The 15,438-nt window shown below is 51.1% G+C and overlaps 1 protein-coding gene and 1 pseudogene across 1 annotated transcript in view; one reads left to right on the top strand and one right to left on the bottom strand.

The window, feature by feature from the left end:
* CELSR1 (cadherin EGF LAG seven-pass G-type receptor 1) overlaps nt 1–15,438 on the bottom strand; it is a 149,926-nt gene that overhangs the window by 99,172 nt on the left and 35,316 nt on the right. The gene's annotated exons all lie outside the window — the stretch shown is intronic.
* Nucleotides 2,922–3,024, top strand: LOC134361391 (small nucleolar RNA SNORA70; annotated as a pseudogene).

Below are 15,438 nucleotides of genomic sequence, written 5' to 3'. Positions count from 1 at the left end.
TCACAAGATATGTGGGAGAGCGTGAAGGCGTCAATCCCAGACCCACCATACCAGCTGAGTGACAACAAACATGACACGTTAAGAAAACACCCGGCTCCAGGTCGCACAGGAAGGGAGGAGACCTTAGAAAGGAAGGAAGCCCTGACACCTGCTCCGATGTGGAATGAGCTGCAGGACATCGTGCTCAGTGACACAAGCTAGTCTCAGAGGAAAAATGCTGTCTATTCCACTGACATGAGGTCGTGGAGTGTCAGATTCACAGAGACGGAGAGCAGAGTGGGCTTCCAGGGGCCGGGGACAGGAGTGGGGAGTTGGCGTTTAATGGCCACAGAGCTTCAGTTTTACTAGACGAAGGTGAAGAGATTTCTGGAGACAAATGGGGGTGACGGCTGCACAGCAGCGTGAATGTCCTGAACACCACTGAACTGTGCATCTGAAAATGGTTAAGATGATGAATTTTATGTTATGCAAAGTCTGCTACAATTAAAAATAAACAAACAAATAAATAATAAGGGGAAAAAGAAAGGAGGAGAAGTGAAACCACCAAGCTACCTAAAACCTCTTTCTCAATGTTACTCCCACACTTATTATTTACAGTAAAATCACAGGATCTTCGATCACATCAATTCAGAAACGTTCTCTCCTGATTTCATACATAAAAGAAAACTCCCATCCCAAGGTGGAAGTTACAATCTAATTCAGAATTCCACACTTTCAAGTGATTCCATGAGAAACACGTCTTGTCATCTTGTAATGTTTATGCTTGATGGAGCTTTCTAGAACCTGAAATCATGACAGGCCCCACCACCCCACAGGCAGGTCTGCTCACCACTCATGGTGAACGGCCCCACCACAGGCTAAGGAAGTGGTAGGTTGAGGCGTGGAGCACGTGAACTCCTGTCAAGAGAAAGAAACTTCGCTGAAGAGTTAAGGACTGGTTCCTCAAAAAGTGAACCCGGAATCGACACACAACCCAGAATTCCACTCCTGGGTGCAATTCAAAAGAATTGGAAACACAGGTCCACACAAAAACTTGCACACAAATGCTCACAGTAGCGTTAAGCATGATATTCAAAAGCTGGAAAACCAAATGTCCATCGATGGATGAGGAGATAAAATGTGCTCTATCCATACAATGGAATATTATTCAGTCATAAAAATGAAGCACCAGTTCATGCTACACCATGGGTGAAACTCAAAAACACTGTGCTGAGTGAAGAATCCAGACACAAGAGGCCCCGTACTGTATAATTTCATTGATATGAAACATCCAGAAACTGCTGGTTGCCAAGAGCAAGGGACCAGAGGGTCCAGGAGTGACTGAAGATTCACGAGTACGGGGTTTCCTCGGGTGATAAAAGTCTCAGAACTAGACAAAGGTTGTGGTTGTGGTTGTGTAACACGGTGAAAATACCAGAAGCCATTGAATTGCTTACTGCAAACTGGTTAATTTTATCTTATGTGAATTTCACCTTAACTTAAAAGAAAAAAAGAGCGAATAATTGACTCTAAATAAAATTTTGCTTTATTTTTGTGTGAGATTGCCCAGAACAATGAGTGAAGTCAGAGGAGCTAGGCAGGTTGTCAGAAGAGGCAGAACCACCTTATGCTTCCGTGAGCCGGGAAGCCACCTTCTCACCTGCAGATGCCAGACGCACGCACCCCGAGCGTGCTCCGTTCCTGCTTGGGCACAGTGAAAGCCACTGCCGTCTGTTTACACTGTAAACTAAACATTGCAAAAGAAAACCCACACATGTCAACATCCTGCAGGGAAGACACACCAACCACCTCAGGCTTGACCGGGATCACCCCAAGGGTGTCCTCAGGGATCTTTTATTGTTTCTGTTTTTCGTTTTATCTCAAGTACTCATTGAACAATACACAGGAATTCATTTGCTGAACAGAGATCCAAAGGTCCGATCACACTAAACTTGTTTGGGGAGGCTGAATGATCCATAAGCCCGACTTAAAGGCTGTTTTAGGATCAGCAGAAGGGAGCAGTGGTGTTGGGGCCTCGGTTTCTAGGGCAGGGTTTCTCCATGGCCACCCTGTCGACATTTGGGACAAGTAACTCTCCACGTTAAGCAACATTCTGGCTCTGCTCACTAGATGCCAGTAGCAAGCCCTGGCCCCTGCTGTGACCAAAGAGACCACATGAGCCGTCTACTGGGCCGAATCGCACCCAGGTGACAACTCTGCCCTCAGAAATGACACCAACATTCTAGACTTGTCTTCCAGTTTGAGACTCTCGGTGAGTACGAGGGGCCCGGGATGCAGCTGGGCTTGGGGCTCCTTGGCTCAGCACCATGGCTGCTGCCAGGCTGGCCGGGGGCCCCAGGCCTCTGGGAGTGCTGTCTGGGGCTTCCCTCTGCCAGCTGGTCCCCGAGGGTGATGCTGGCTGGGCCAGCAGGGAGCCCATCCAGCCTGGCTCTTTCCTGCCAGAGCCAGTAAGGCCTCCTTGCTGCCCCCATTCTAGGGAACTGGGCAAAGTTCCCCGAGGCAGTCATTAAATGAAAAGAACAAGGGATGCCTTCCAGCATGACAATGTGGCCCTGAGCACCTGCCAAGGGACAGCCATGTGTTCTCCAGTCTGGACATGTCGCCGTGCTGCTGCCAGACCAGGATTGCTGTGCACAACGAAGATGACGGTTTAACAGACATGGCACCCCGAGGGCCGCTCCACGCTCCGAGGGTCTTCCCCACCCACCCGTTGGCCCAGGACTCGGTAGCAACAGGAGCTGGTTTCGAACACTCTGGGCTCCAGCTCTGAAAGTGCTGCCACCACCTAGCTGGGCTCCTCATCTACCACCCCAGGGCTCAGAGCAGCAGGTGACCCTCTTCTGCCTCCCGCCACTCTCCTGCTGGGGCCCTGCGGCTCACATGTGCGGCAGGGCAGTGCTAGCTCTAGAACACTCCCTGCTCTGCAGCCCATTCAGCGACCACGTTCCTTTCTTTGTGGGGCCTGGTGTGCCAACAACAGCCTGCTGCTTGTGCGGGCTGTCTGATGGGACCTCAGAGACAGCCCTTTCCAATGGACATTCATGTCTGACCTAGTGCTACCCCCAATCTAGGCTCCAGACAGGTGTGCGGGGTGTTTTTGGAAAGCCCCAGGGTACAGTGACAGGGTTCACATTGGCCAAGCCATCGTGTCCATCTACACCAGGCTGCGGAAGAAGCAGCATGTGACTGAGGCCCTGCTCAGGGCTAAGTTCAAGTTCCTGCTGCCACAAGACCTGCATCTCAAAGAAGTGGGACACATTACCAAGTTTAATGTGGATGCATCTGAAGACATGATCACTGAGAAGCGGCTCACCTGGATGGTTGTGGGGTTAAACACATCCCCAACCGTGGCCCCCTGGACAAGTGGGGGCTCTGCACTTGTGAGGGCGTCCACTGTCCCGCCCTGTCCTTACTCACACCCGCTAATAAATTCTACCTCCTGTCCACCTAAAAAAATAAAAAAGAACACTCCCTGGGCTTCATCTAATCCTGGGAGCTTCTCCAACATTACCCAACCCCCACACTTGTCAGCAGCACCCCCTGAAATTCTAACTTGTCTCCAGTAACCACTGGTGACCAACATTCAGTCACTCCTGCTCTGAGCCCCCAAATCCCTCCAGAACAGGAAGGCTGCAGCAGCTGCCTGGGGAAAACCTGCGTCTGGGCCCAGCCCTGGGAGCACTGTCAGTCACCCCGAGGTGCCAACACCCAGATGCTCATCACTCAGGAGCCCCATCTTTGAGGAACAGCTTCCTCTTTGGGCCAGAGCAGCACCCGGTGCCCTCAGTCTCCCCCACAAGGTCCACAAGGAGCAGGAGAGCGTGGCTGCCTCTGGGCAGGAGACGTGGGGCCCTGGTGGCTGGGAAGGGTGAGCAGAAGATCTTCTGTTGTTCCTCGGCACTTGTATAAATCTTTGGCCACTATGTACGGTAGACAAAATAATCTCCCCCAGCCCCAAACAGGTCCCCATCCTAATCCCTGGGAACTGTGAATATATTATGCTACACAGCAAAGCGTTAAGATTATTCATCAGCTAACCTTAAAAAAGGGAGAGTATTCTGGATTATCCAGGTGGGCCTGATCCGGCCACAGGGTCCATAAAAGTGACAGAGCGAGGCAGGAGGAGGGAGTTGGAGAACGACCTGCAGGATGGAAGCAGGAGCAGGGAGACCCTGGCTGCTCGGTTTGAGGCTGGAAGAAGGGGCCACGAGCCACGGAATGTGGTGCCTCTAGAAGTCAGAAAAGGCAAGGAAAGATTCTCTCCCAGAGCCTTGGAAAGGGAACACGGCCCAGCCCGCACCTTGACTTTAGGCCACTGACACCCACGCAGGACTTCTAACCTACAGAACTGCAAGAGAATAAATGTGTGTGGTCTCAAGCCAACACGTTTGTGGTAACTCATTGTAATGCAGCAGCAAAAGAAAACTAACACCCCATCCTGTGAGGTCACTTGACACCAAAGTCAGACGAGGAGTACAAGGAAGAAAAATCACAGGCCAAGTCACTCTCGACCATAAATGAAACAATTCTTTAAAAAACAAAAAGGCAAACCAAATCTAATAATGTGTTAAACAAGACAATATACCAAGACCAAAACGGATTTATCTCAGGAATTTAACATCAGAAGTTGTGTTAACATAATACACCACACTTACCAAAAAGTAAAGTATATTTGCATCTCCATAAGCAAACAAAAAGATTCAATAAAATTCTGCAATCATTCAGAATAAGGACTTTTGGCAAACAGAGAAGAGACAGACGCTTCCTTAAAATGATTAAGGGCATCCATAGAAATGCTACAGCAAACATCATACTTACTGAGACACCCACTTTCACCACTTCTATCCCATATTGTACAAGGCCCAAGTCAGCGACGGATGAATGAATGGATGAACGAATGGTATGAAGATCGGCAGGGAAGAAGATATAATGTCACTATTCACAGATGACACACCGTCAACAAACAAAACTGCCAGGGCTCCACAGATCGTCAGCATGCGCAAGTGCATTTAGCAAGGTGGCTAGAGAGATCGACACGGAAAAATCAAATGCATTTCCTATACCAGTCACAAAGTCTCACAAAACATAATCTTTAAAATATCATCTATGACAGTAGCAAAAAGTACTGCACTCCATAAATCTAATAAAAGACACAGAAGCGCCTTATACATAAAAATATAAAATATTGACAGAAGTAAAGAAGATCTAAACACCGGAGAACTTTACCATATTCACTGATAGGAAGAGCTGGTATGGAAAAGGTATCTATTCTCCTCAGACTGATTTATAGATTTATTGCTGTTCTTATCAAAATCTCTACAGGGTCCTTCATAGGGAACTTGTGAAATAATTCTCTAATCTTTATGGAAGACCTACAGGCCACAAAGAGCCAAGGCACCCCCAGAGGAAAAGGGGAAGGACCCACAAATCGTACCACGTGTCAGTGCTAATCCTAATCTATGGTCGCAGGAGAGGACCCGCAGGGAGCAGAACGAGAGACCGACGGCAGAGAGTGCCCAGAAACAGCTGGACACGCATGCAAAAACACGGTACATGACAGGCGGCAACTGGAAAAGAGCGACCACTCCACAAATGGTCCTGAGACCATCGGTTTTCTACGTGAGGGGCAAGGTGAAATCGGGTCCCTACCTCACACCGAACACAAAAAGCAATTCCAGGTAAATTAAGGACTTGACTGTGAAGGGCAAAGCCTATCTTAGAAGAGATCATACAAACTTACGTTTATAATCTCCAATGAATTATTTCAGGAATTCTTAAACAAGATGCACAAAACACTATTATAAAGGAAGAAAATGTGTGATTGCGACTACACTGAAATCAAGAATTTTATTAAAGAAAACTAATGAAGAGACAAGCCACAAACTGGAAGGTGTCTGACCCTAAAACTAATAAAAATATGCTCAACACCATTAGCAATCCAAGAAATGCAAACCAAAATCACAATGAGATACCATTTACACCCAACAGACTGGCAAAAATGAAGAAGTCGCACACCAGCAAGTGACAGCAAGGATGAGGGACAAGGGGAATATGAACTGCCCCAGCCACTCTGCAAAGCAACTGGAGTCACCTAACGAAGCGGAATGTCACCATGCCCAAAGGCCAGCAACTCCACATGGGGTGTGTACACTGGGGAGCCTTGCCTGCCTGCACTAGGAGACGCACACAGATGCCCGTGCAGCAGAACAGATCGGCCGAGTGTGGTACAGTCACAGGTTGGAAGACCCCACAACGTGAAAATGAATGAACTACAACTTGGGACACCAGCATGGACGTTGAGAGAAAGAGGCGGCTGCAAATGCGGACACATGGTACAGGGCCGTTTATCTCAGCTCCGGAAAAAGACACAACTTAAGGAGATAGCTCCAGAATCCTTGACCTGGGCAGTTTCAGAATTCAGAATTTTTGGAATTTGGAACAGTACACATATCATCTTATACAACAGCAGATCCCACAATCAAACGCTAATCTTTCTGCAGCCAAGCACGGGAATGTTCTCACTAAGTAGGATGAAACTGTCAGCAGTCTCATGCTGGTGTGGGGCAGGTATTGCTGCCAAATGAATTTTTGCAAAACTCACTTTGATTTTCAGAGCTTTAGGATTTTGGAAAAGCAGATGAGGACTAAGAACCAGTGTACACATGAGAGCTGACACCCCATGCCAGAGAACCAAAATGAAAAGCAAAGGAAAAATCAGTGGAAACTCCCCTGGCAGCAGGAGAGGGACATGAGTAGGGAGGCACACGGAGGGCTTCAGGGACGTGAACGCTCCTACAGAATATACTCGGTGTGGACACGCCCGTGTTTGTTGCTACCCTTTATACCACATACATGTGCGTGTTATATCATCTCATATATTTGAACTATTCCCGAACAACAACAGAACTTTTTAAATGAAGTGGGGGTGGACGGGAGGACGATTGTTGGGGAAAGAGGCAGCGTCAGGGTTTCTGGCTTGAATCGGGGCTCTGTTCCCGGAGACAGGAAACGGGAGGGGGGCGAGGTCATCTGTCGGTCTGGGGTAGAGATGAGGAGTTTAAAGGATGTGGTCGTTCTAAAAAAGGGTCACAAATGCTTTGACATCCTTTCACCAACAGGTGAGACCTGTGTCCCCTTCCTCTTGAATCTGGGTGGGCCTGGGGAGGCTTCAGCCAACAGAGAAGGGCAAAGTATTGCCGTGTGACAACAAGAGCTGCTTTATAAAAGGCCACTCGGCTTCCACGCAGCTGTGCCTTGGGACACGGGTCCTGAGAAGCTCCCTCTCGGAACCGAGCTGCCAGGCTGTAAGAAGCGCAGGTGCAGGGAAGGCCACATGTGGGGCTCCCTGTCCAGCCCGGCCCTAGAGTCCTCCCAGCCCAGGCCCCGAGATGCGAGCGGAGGTTCTAGATCAGGGTCTGCCAAACATTTTCCGCAAAGGGCCGTACAGGAAATTGTGTAGGCCACTCAGGCCATACGGTCACACATGTAGCACAGATGGCAGTCATGGAGCAGAAGCTGTGTTCTGATGAAATGTTATTTACAGAAACTGGCTGTGGGCTGGACTTGATCCCCAGGCCACACCCCTGCTCTAGAAGATTCCAGACCCCAGCCCTCTGAGTCTGTCACAGTCATTCAGTCACCACTGGCTGAGGCCCCAAATATCAAGGAGCAGAAACAGGCCATCCCCACTGTGCCTGTCAGAGCTCCTGACTACAGAATCCAGCAGAATGAAATGGCCGATGCTTCTAGAGCCGAGTTAGGGAGGGTTGTGGCACAGCGCTGGCAACCTGCTCCAAGTGTTTGTGACACGTCCTGGTTGAGAGGGGCTCTTGGATGGCAGGTCTGGTGCTCAGAGCCTGATCCAGGTGGAGACGCCAATGGCTGTGGGAGTGCGTGAGGTCACCCAGGGACAGCAGGAAGAGGGGAGGCCTAGGTCTGAACCCAAGGGGCCTGTGCATGGCAGGGCAGGTGGAGAGGACGAGGCTGTGGGGGGGAACAGGACAGCTTCAGGACGGGGAAGGCAGGTAAGAGGACTGGCTGGGCAGCTCGGCTGCTTAGAGTATGGTGCTAACAGCACCAAGGTCCAGGGTCTGATACCTGGGCCAGCCGGCCAAGGACACGGTCACCTGTGTGGAATGCTCCCAAGACATGGTGCAAGTTGGGGACCAAAAGCCACCCGCTGAACTTCAGTTCACAAGGCTCCTTCCGTGACGAAGGGACAGTCTGTTCTTCCACCCACTTCCTCTGTGACCTTGGGCAAGTTACTTAGATCTATCTGTGCCTCACTTTCCTCATCAGGAAAACCAGGATGACTGGATTTCCTACCTCCCAGACTTCTGAGAGGGTTTGAAGAGCCAGGTCAGTCTGTCCTCTTGCCATTTATTAGCACTTTTGCTTCTCCGACAACCCAGAGAGGTGGACAGAGCAGATTCCACTACCCCAGTGACGAGGAACCTGCAGCCTGGAGAGGCTCAGGGACTACTGGGGACACAGGTCGCAACCTTCCTGCCACAGCACAGAGGGGCCTGGCAGCCCCCACGTGTCTGCTCAGCTGTGTCACAGAAACATTTTCCGGAGAGAAAATAATTATTAACTACAGAGGCTTAATGAGGACAGGAGCCGCAAGGCTGTCTAATACCCGTAATTTGTACCTATTTAGGAGCAGAGGTGTAACAACACAGGCGACTGGAACCCACAGCATCAGATGCCACATCCCCCGCCTCCAGGTAAGCAGGCACCACTGTCAATTACACTGAGCACAGAACATCCCCTGGGTTCCCAGGCTCACCTGTAAGAGCAACGCCCAAGGCCATCAGCCCAGAAATCCAGAGGACCAGGGGAAGAGAAAGGTCACTGCTGGGTGGACCAGCTGCGATGGAGGATGGAGCAGCAAACCTGGCATCGGATGGCCCCCAGCCCCAGCTGCTTGGCCCCAGCAAGGCCACTGACAGGGGCCTGGTCATTCCCTGCAGTGCAATCCAGCACACGGCAGCTCCCACAGGCTCAGACTTCCTCTAGCAGTGGAGGGCACAGCATCTGAGAGGGACTTGGAAGGGCCACCCCTCCTGGCCCCCAATGTTTCCCCACTTGGGGGCCCTGAAATCCCTTCCAGAATAATGTCATTGAGACCTCTTTGAAATGCAAATGCCACTGAGAGGCTACACTAAGCCCCTGGCCTCCTGGTGGGTTAGCTCCTCTAGTCACAGAGTTGGGGGCAGCCCAGGACTCCCTGGGCAGGGGACAGCCACCATTACACACCCTGACGGGCCCTCCTGCACTCCCTGCAGCACCCCTTTGATCAGGCAGGGGAACTCTGTCCCCCAACATCCCCATGGCCATCACCCAGGTGCCGAGGGGGTGGCAAACACCTGCCCAGGCCCCCCACCATCAGTGGGGAAACAAACACCCACCAAGAACAACTACATCATCTTCATTACTCCCAGGAACCTTCCCCCCAATATGGTGACTAGACGACAAATCATTTTCTTTTGGGGAAAAGATCAAATATTGGCCCAGACATCTATTAACTTGCAACCTACCTCGTTACAGCTGAGAACAGAAAAGCAGGGAATTTTTTCTAGTTAAATATTTGCTAAGAAAATTCCAGTCCTAAATTTCAAAAGACTGATTTAGCATGATACTAGAAAAATAAGACACAAGTCGTTTTCGATTGTTAACTAGACACTCCCGTGGAGGGAGCCTGAGAGAAAAATGACCCAGCCGTCCCCGTCCTCGTGAACACGAAACTCTCAGCAAGGAGAGAAAGTGTGCATTTGAGCGTCCTTTCTTTTGTCTTTACTATGGCTTAAATGTTTTTCTGCAGTTGAGTATTTTAATTACTTCTTTCAGGCCTTTTTTCCTCCCACCTCCAGATGGTGAAATTAGTTTCCAGCATTTAAAGGCTGGAACAAAAACTCTTTCTCACCTCGGCACCGGGCTCTCCTGCAAGGCCAGCCCTCCCCGCCACGCCGGCTCCGCGGCCCCCTCCGCCTTCCCTGCTGCTAAGTGAGCCGGAGGCCCAAGCAGAGGCGCAAACCCCTCTGGCCGGACCGGGCTGTGGGCGGCAGGCTGCCTGGCAGGCAGAGAGGGATGTCACAAGTGGAACTGAAAGTGCAATCTGGCCGCCTGACACCTCCCTTTCATAACACACCCTACGCCCGCCCGAGCATCCCCAGACTGCCAGGAGCAAAAGCTTGTCTCGAGGACAGGTGGCCGACAGGCTCCCTTCCCACCTCCGTCCGTGCTGCCACTTTCTCACCCGCCCGCTGGCCCGGCGTGGCATCAGGGACACGCGAGTACCCGCGCGGCACCTCCACCAGCTGGGGAAGGGGCTAGAACCGCAGCAGGCGGCGTCCCCTGCTCTGCTCTTGTGAACCAGCTTTTGTTGGCATTGCTTGCTGCGGCCTTGCTGCGGCCGCTTTACGAAGGCACTTCTCATGGACCTCTCTAACCTGCTCCTCATTTGCTCCAACATCTCAGGTTCTTCTTAAAGTCGCATGTCAGGACACAGGCCACGCAGAATGTCTTCTGAGCTGCACCCAGGCCCCTGCTCCCCACCCTGACCCAGCAGCATTCTGCTCCCGGAAGGCGCAGTCGACCTGGCCTCTGTTCCCTGCCTCCTGCATGTCCCCGTCCTGCAGTTCACACATTTACTGAGCACCTACTGTGCGTGCGGCCAGGGCCTCCACCCCGTGCACCTTCTCCACTCCACGCACCCCCCACCCTGAGGTTCCGCTGGAGAACACCAGCTCCAGTCCCTTCAGTGGCGTCTTCAGCATGGGTCTGAACAGATGGAGGAGATTAATCTAATATCAAATATCCTGTTATTAAGTGATTAAGAGATGACTTAAAAGTAACAAATTGGATTTTCCTCTTAGAGTACCCCAAGGGTCCTGAAAAAAAAAGTTCTCGTAGTAATTACTGCAGCTGACTCCATTTACGATTCACCTATAATTAAAATCATTTGGTATTATGTCTTTTTAAAGATTCTAATCTGAAACCTAAACTCAAAGAAACTCTAATTAAAATTGTCGTCACTCATTAATTGAACAAATATTTGCAGCCCTCCCTGTGCCAGGCCAAGATCTAGGGATGCCAAGAGGGAAAAACCACAGCCTTGCCCTCAAGGTGTCCTCAGCCTGGTGGGAACACAGACAGGGCCAGACAATTGCAGAGTGTTCAGTGCCATGGGGGAGGGAGTTCAGGCTGTGACTGGGGGTGTAGGGGAGGGAGTCCAGGCTGTGACTGGGGGTGTGGTTGGGTAGGGCCTGCCCTGCTTCAGTTTCAGGAAGAGGGCTCTGCAGGCAGGACAGCAGCTGCGCGAAGGCAGGAACCAGCTGTGGTCAGCACCTGCTCTAGGCTGGTAATCTGTCCTGTTAGCTCACTGAACCTTGTGACCATGTGAGCTGTAGGTGCCCCCCCCACCACCAAGGCACCCAGAGCCAGCACTGCACAGCAAGCCCACGCTCTCTGCACTTTGCCTCTTGGGGACATGGCAAAGTTCTAGGGGACACATGTGAGAGAGCTGCTAGAGAACCAAGCCCTCCCTGCTCCTGAACCCAGAGCCACACAGTTCACCTACAGGCCAGTAGGCATACAAAGGAGGGTCCATGGTGGTGCCAATGAAGCATGTACATGTGTACACATGTGAGGTCAGTGGGACTGTTCAGTGGGGACACAGCTTGAATCACCCAAAGAGGGGTTGGACTCAGCACAGGCCTGAGAGGTTGGGCAGCCCCATGCGGGCCTGGCTGAAGGACACACAGGGAACAAATGCCACCCCTAGCTCCACAGTGGAGAGTGTCCAGAAAGAGCGGTGAGTCCCTCCTGCTGCAGTTTTGGGGTCAAGGCGGCAGGAAGGGCTAAGCTGGCTCAGATCCCCCGAGGCACCCACACCCACAGCCCAGGGCTGCCCGCTCTGCTGCTGGTCGTACAGAATAATGGCAGCATTTCGTTCTTCCGAAGCAAATCATTATTTTCAGCTTCTAGTCTATCTTAAGGATACCTAAATGCCTCTGCTTTGCTTGGAATCTTAAACCAACAAATTTCTGTGGTTCCCAGTTCCTCTCGTCGTCACAACCAACATGCAGGCTGGTAATTATCTCAGGGCTACATCCTCCTGGCCCAGCGGTGTGGTGGGCACTGTGCTCTCTAACAGCGATGCTTTTAACCATTAACCCGAGCTCGGCCTTCCCACCCTCCTGCTCCAGGTGGAGAGCAAACCGTAATTTATCACCACATGAAGCATTTGCTGACACCGGGACGTCTCTGCCCATGCCCCTTCCAACTGCAGAGACGGCTGCTGCTTAAATTCCAAGGGACACCAGTGGCCCTGGCCTGTCCCTAACTCAGGATTGAATGGAGCCACTGCTCAGACAGAACTGAATTTCTCTTGGACCAGGCTCCTGGGGGCAGGTCTGACTCTGCCAGGAAAATGCTCGTCTTTCCTGCACTCTGGGGCCTCCAGGTTGCAAGAACAATGAGGTCCTGGGTCTAGAAGGGCTGCCCAGCCTGGTTAGTGTGAAAGCAAGCCCGTCTCCAGCTAGTCTTAGCCTCCTCCCTGGGCAGTGGAAATATCTATCATGCCCACCTCATGGGGCTGAAGGGATGACCAAGTGACCCAATTTCTGAGAAGTTTTCTTTTTTAATTTAACAGACTTTATTTTGCATAGGAGTTTTAAGTTCACAGCAAGATTGAATGAAAAATATAGGGTGTTCCCATATAACACCTGTCCCCACACACTCATGGACTCCTCCACTATAAACATCTTTATAATTATCCAGTTTCAGGTACTCTGCTACGAGCAATGGAAAATGAACCAATAAGAAATGGTACCAGAAGTGGGGTGCTACCCACATCAAACACCAGAAAATGTGGAAGCTGCCGTGAAACTGGGCAAAGGGACGAGGCTGGAAGAATTCAGAGAAGCAAGTTAGAGAAAGCCTGGATTCTGGTGACGGTTTAGAAGATAAGAAGACCAGGGAAAGTCTGGAACCTTCCAGAGACTGGTCAAACAGTGGCAATCAGAATGCTAACAGAAACATGGACTGCAAAGGCCACCCCAAGGAGATCCCAGATAGAATGGGGAAGAGCCAACTGAAAACTATAGCAAGTCACCCTTGCTATGAACTAGCAAAGAACCTGGCTAAACCATGTCCATGCTGGAGGGCTTTATTAAATGCAGAACCCCAAAGTTATGAAGCAGGGTATTTAGTGGAAGAAATCTCTGAGCAGCAAAGCAGCCAGACAGCCGCACAGACACCTCCAACAGCCTACACTGAGTCACAGCAGCAAAGGCACAACACAAGGTAGAATTCATAATTAAAAGGGAGGCAGGGGACAAACAACTGGAAAACTCTGAGAACCAACTTTCTGAAGTGCAAAGGGCTACGTCACTGGACACGGCACATCCACCTGGAGTATTGCTCTAGGGTCCTGGTCTCCTCCAGCCAGAAGACACCCTCAGACTCACAGGGTCCCGCACTCCAATTTACATCTGAGGAGATACCAGAGAGATTCTAACAGAGCTGGGGAGGAAACCTGGACTCTGGGAAATCCCTACCTGTGGCCTCCCTCCACCCACCATGCTTCAGGTTACAATCACAGACAAATGAAGAGACGGTCACCTGTGCACTCTAGGGCCATAATCATCTCCCTTAAGAAGCACTTTTTAAACACAACCTGGGAGGGAAGTATATGGAACAGTTACATCATGAGGCCTACCTTGGCCACTTCACACACAGTGTGCAGACACGGAAAGGGTCGGGGATGCTTTTAAAACAAAAATCTACAAACCAAACTGCCACAGCCACTGCAACAGCCTGTCCCCATTTCGCTGCGTGCTCTCAGAAACAGCCTGGCCTGACCCGCTCTAGGTCCTTCATCCTGATCTTCCAAACTGTCCTACCGTGCAGGGTTCATTTTCCCTGCTCTACAGACCAGGCCTTAGAGGGGGTCAGGAAATAAAGTGACTTGCCCAAGGTCACGTGGCTGGATAACGATGTGCCAAAATGCAAACCTATGTCCTTCCAGGGGCTCCGGCTCCATGTGCCGCCCAGTGTGGCCCACTCACTGCCTCTTCCATGCAGGGTGCAGAGCTCAGCTCAACCGCTGGACGGGGGGCACACCCACCAGCACAAGGAAGGGCTCTGCTGAAATCCACATGCAGCAGATCTTCTACAGCAGCTTCTCCACCTGGGCACCATGGACGTGCTGGATGGGATCATTCCCTGTGTGTGGAGCTATCCCGGGCATTGCAGGACCCTGAGCAGCACCCCACACCTCTACCTGCTAGGTGCCAGGAGCAGCCCCCCTGTTGTGACCATCAGAATGTCTCTAGACATCATGAAAGGCCTCCTGGGGGCAGAATCACCCTACCTGAGGACCACTACACTAAAGAAACCCACCCAGAAAGTAATTTTTTAAAAGTTTTTCCTGTAAACTGGCCAAAAGGGAAAAAATTAAGTCACTCTATTCTTCTTCATACGTGCAGGTAAGTAAGGCCTCTAGGCTGCACGCTGTGTCTGTTGCACAGTACCTTGTCTGTGCCCCGCAAAGGCTGGGCAAGCCGGGTAACAACACACACAGGGACCGACTGTCCTGACAACAGGCTGGACACTGTGGAGGCAGAAGGGAGAGAAGGGGATGGTGGGGATTCTGGGATCCATGATGGCCGAAGCCAGCCGTCCACTCCAGGGTGCTCCCCAGGCTCCAGGACCCCCAGTCACCCCTCCAGGAACAGAGCCAGCCACGTGCCAGGCAGACAGATCTCCAAGCTCAAAGGCCAGTCTCGTTTCAAACAGAAGCTCCACTCCTCATTATACAGTCCTCGGAAATGCGACAGCCGGCCACGGTTATAGTCACCTTTATGGGTTGTTCACACAGACCAACAACACGGGGGCATGTGATTCTCACTCAGAAACACAGCCCTATTTTAATTCCCAATACAAAGTCTTCCTGGACTAACTCCAGTTATGGACAAAAACGACCTCTCTATTTCTCTTTTCCAAAAATCACTTACTCCTTTGTTTTAAAAACCAGCAGCAGCCTGTGTTGTTCCTCCATGGATGTATTTTCTTCCAGATTAGAAACAGGCTCCAGTAACGGGACAAAGGATTAAAAGGTAGACAAAAAGAACATGGAAAATGTTTGAAATTTCCCTGGGAAATTAGCGAATAACCTAAACCAAATCCTCCTTTTTAGCCAGCCGTGGGCTGCTGGGCACTGTCCTTGCCTCTGTTTCTGCCTGTGCTTCCCTCTCCCAAGCACAGGGCGTGGGAGGTGCTGGCAGCTCCTCTGGCTGCAAAGCATGTTGGGCTCCAGTGCCTGTTCAGGGGCAGAATGACCAACTGGGTGGGAGTGACTTCCTGGCGTCTGGGTGCCCAGGTGCTTGCAAGAACCATAAGCAACCACCATTGGGGACCCTTGCCCAGGTGTGC

The sequence above is a fragment of the Cynocephalus volans genome, chromosome 12, assembly GCF_027409185.1.
Source record: "Cynocephalus volans isolate mCynVol1 chromosome 12, mCynVol1.pri, whole genome shotgun sequence".
In the NCBI taxonomy this organism is placed as follows: Eukaryota; Metazoa; Chordata; class Mammalia; order Dermoptera; family Cynocephalidae; genus Cynocephalus; species Cynocephalus volans.
The sequence above is the reverse complement of the archived record's forward strand: the minus strand, read 5'-3'. Positions and strand labels throughout refer to the sequence as shown.